We start from the raw sequence: 4,108 nt of genomic DNA, 5'->3' as shown, positions 1-4,108 counted from the left end.
TTTTTGAGACGGTCTCACTATGTAGTTGAGCCTGACCTGGAACTCAACTTATGTAGCCCAGGCTGGTCTCGAACTCACAGTGACCCTCCTGCCTCAGCCTTCTGAGTGCTGGGATTACAGGCGTGTGCCACCATGCCTGGCTGTACATTTTTTATTATATAATTAGGTTCAAGATCTTATTTAAATCTGTTTTAGTGCAGGAAAGGGGAGGGGCACTGCTGCATTACTGTTTGGTGAGTGTAGTGGTCCCACATTCCTACTTGGCTTCAGTTGGTTCCAGAAATCAGTAGGGAGCTCCTTCATACTTTTGCACAATGGTGGGATTTCTGGTTCTGAGCTGGGCCTGCACTGATAGCTCCCTGGCTGAGAGGATTAGGGATAATGGCTCATTGCTGCTCTCCATGAGGCCTGTACAGGCATCTTATGAGATGGGAACATATTAACCTGGCATATTAATTTTATGGGATGGGAACATATTACCACCTGGCAGAGGTTAAAGTAACAGCTTCCTATTTGCCTTCTCGGACACTACAAGGGTAGGTAGAGAGGGTTACTACAGGTTTGCAAAGGTAGTGCTCTGGGCCCTCCGGGGGCCTTTGCTAGCTTAGATGGAAGCAGAGGTAAAAGTTCTTTCTATGGTGTTTGGATGGAGTAGAGAAATTTACTGTCTAAATGTTTTCTGTCCTACTAGGCTACACATTTCCTGGTTTTCTTTGGCTGCCCTTCATCCTTCCATTCTCATTTTACTTCCCTCCCCTTCTCTTCCCTCCTCACCTTTCCTAAAATACCTTTCTTCTTTTGTTGTTTTCTCTGCACTCAGTATTTTTGGGTCATCAGTATCTTTAGTTTTGTTTCTGGGATATAGGAGGCTAAAAAGTTTAAAAAACCAGAAAACTCTCTCATTATGATATTTTCAAGGTCATGAATTCCCAAGATTATATGCCATCTCTCTTCAATGTTCAAAGTCTTATGTTTGTTTTATGTGTATTATCAAAGAATTTTACTTAAGAAAATAATGAAAAATGGGAATACCCTATCTTCATGAAAGTGGAAGTCTCCTGAGAACCATATTTGCTACAAAATCAGCACATGTCAGGGATTGTACATGGAGTATTTAGTGTTAGAAAAACAACCGAGGAAGCCAAAAGCTGTCATGGACGGAGCTGAGCAGGCGCCAACCTAGGTCTGCGCTGTCTTCATTGCAGCTGCAATGACAGGACAGGTGAGTCCAGGTGAGTCCAGCCCGAGACCTCCCTGGCTCATTGTGCACATGAAAACAGGCTGCTAGAGGAGCCCAGGCCTTTCAGGGATTTCGGTGTCCAGAACAGGGCAGGAGCCTGCGCTGAGTTGACCGAGCTCTCCTCAGGTGACCCAAGTGAAAAGGAGACTGCGACCAATCAGTAATGACAGCAGACACAGCACGCGTCCGAGGTGCTGCAGGTTTACAGAGAGCCCACCTTCCCTCCTTCTCTCCCTCCCTCTGGCGCAAGGTGCCAGGGAGTCAGGCGGCGGTGTGGGGGAGCCCAAGGGAACTCAGCCAGAGGCAGTTTCCAAAGTGCATCAGCTTTGAGGGCTGGGTGAGGCAGCCCTGCGCCTCCACGTCTCCCCTCTCCAGGGCAGGGCAGAGCTGACCCATGAGGACTGGGGACAGGGGGCTCTTGGGCGGGCTTCCAGGGTGCCAGCTTTGAGGTGCTGTCCCCGTCTGGCAGGGACCTAAGAGGGTGAGGATAGAGGAGTCTGCGGGACAAGGGAGTCAGCGACCCTGGCAGTGGGACCTCAGGAGTCAAAGCTCGGAAGTCCGGCTCGGGTACATCCACAGGCTCCGAAGGAACGTCAGCCAAGCACTCTGTGGCATCCCCAGATAGGGGCCCTCTGATCCCACGGGCCTGGGCTTGGCACACAGCAAACACTCAGGACACAGCTGGGGACATCCTGCGTGCAGGAACGTGCTCATCTTGTGCTGGACTTCACTCTGGGCTGCTACAGCCGGAGGCAAATGCAGGAGAGAGGAGACCACATGCCCGGGAGGGCCCCAAGGTTCGCCCCTCAACCCAGGAGAGTGAGTGGCCAAGGACCTCAACAGGCAGCTCAGAAGGTCTCTGGATCCTGGCCTGGGAGGAGGTCAAGCTGGCACAGGATGGCCCAGGAATTATGACGGAGGGGAGAGTTCTCAGAGCCATGTGAGATGTTTGTTAAAGTCACAGAGCCCTGTGCGCAGACCTGTGGCCTCCAAAGTGAATACACTGATACCCTCTTGTACTCCTCTCACCCGACATCATTCGCTGAGAGCCAGCAGACCCCTACCAGGCAACAAAGCCACACAGCCTGGAGGGGCGGTCCTCCAGGTCCTCACCCCACCCTTGCCATTACAGACAGGGACCCTGCAGGGCAGAGAGCCAGGCCCAGAGCTGAGCCCACACTGCCACTAACCCAGCCCCTGTCCTCCACACCGCCCAAGGAGCTGAAGGACCCCAGGGCAGCACATCCAGCTTCTGGAAGGAAGCCAAACCCTTTCTCCCCTCTGCACTTTAGAGGAGAGCCTGAAGGCAAAGTGGAGTGGTCCTCCTCCCTGGAAAGACAGCAGCGAACAGCAGCCAGGCAAGGTGCCAGGGGGAGAGGCCTCTGCAGACAGCCCCAGCCCCAGCCCCAGCAGTGGACTTCCCGCCCTCACACATGGGAGAAGGCAGACTGGGGCACAGAGCAGTACCGGGGTGAAAGACTTTTCCCACCGACAAGGTCACGTAGCCATTCTCCTTGAAGTACTGCGGGAGGGTGGAGAAGTTTCCCGAGTGTACCCTCCAGTAGGAGTTGAAGTCATACAGGCGGGTGGTGTCGGGCCTCCGCCCAGTGAGGAAGGACACTCGGCTCGGGGCGCACACTGCTTGCTGTTAGGGAGCAGAAGCACAGGACACTGTCATCACAGACAGATGGGGAGATGCGGCTGCTGTCTCCCAGGTAACCAGGCAACCTCCCCAGGCCCTCAGCAACAGTCTGGCAGCTGAGTCATGCAGATCTCAAAGCCAGCCAGTGGGAACTGGGCTCTGCTCAGGTGCCACAGATTGCGCCTTCCTGGCAAGGGAAGACAGCAGCGAGCCCCTCCAACCAGCAGATGCGTGCATCCTCCTACGTGAGGGTGTCGCCAGGCCCCCAGAGCTCCGATGTGCTTGGGAGCAGCTGAGAGGGGTTTAGGGAGGAGGGCCTCCGTGGCCAGCTGGCTGGCCTTTGCCCAGGGCTCAGTGGGCAGCCCCTTGGGTAGCATTCCACAGCACCAGGCACTGTTCCCTTCTGGGAAGAAGCTGACCAGGGGCAGTCCTGAGCGTGTTAGGGCAAAGTGAACCCTCCACCCGATGAAGAGGGGAAGCCATCAAGGTGCAAGCTTCCTTTTGAATGAACAGCTGGATTTCCAGAGCCAGTTAACAATAGCTGAACCTGGTAGGTCAAGGATGTCCTCTAGAAAGTCATGCAGGAGATGAGGGAAGTAGAATCAGGAAGAGAGTAGAGTTATATTGTTATAAAGTAGAAAAATAAGTTATTTAGTTCCAGAGGGAATGTGTGGTTGGGAATATCCTGCAGAGATGCTCCAATTGGAGGCTAGGGTCCATATCTGGCTATTGTTTATCCTTTATGGACTCCTTGACCAACATCTTAGAAAAGAACAAAGCTATAAATCATTGTCAAGCATCACCCTTGGCAGTTAAGGGTGTGATTATTTCTGTTCTCAGGTTGGGGAGGGGAGACACCAAATCATCTTCTATAGTCCACCTCTTACAGTGCTGAGGTAGGCTTGCTTCACATAGGAAGCTCATCTTTTTGAAGAACGTTATTTGTTTGGGTTGGCTCTTTTCCTTGGTAAGTTCACATGGAAAAGTGGGCCATTCATGGCCCCCACTGTTGAAGCTGGCTTCAAAGCTGCAGTTGTTATTCATGACTTCTATCTTGTGCTGTCCTAGATTCCTCTCAGTCCAGCCCTCTCTTATGTTCTTGGTAGCTCACCTGGTGGAAAGTGGCAGGGCTTTATCCCTAAGGGTTTTGAGCCCCTGGTCCTCATGCCCTTCTTAGGCTAAGAAAAGTGATCTTGTCTTTTTTTTTTTTTTTTTTTTTTTTTTTT

Source organism: Fukomys damarensis, unplaced genomic scaffold (assembly GCF_012274545.1).
Source record: "Fukomys damarensis isolate Sample0158 unplaced genomic scaffold, DMR_v1.0_HiC HiC_scaffold_39, whole genome shotgun sequence".
Taxonomy (NCBI): Eukaryota; Metazoa; Chordata; class Mammalia; order Rodentia; family Bathyergidae; genus Fukomys; species Fukomys damarensis.
This window is presented reverse-complemented; position numbering follows the sequence as displayed.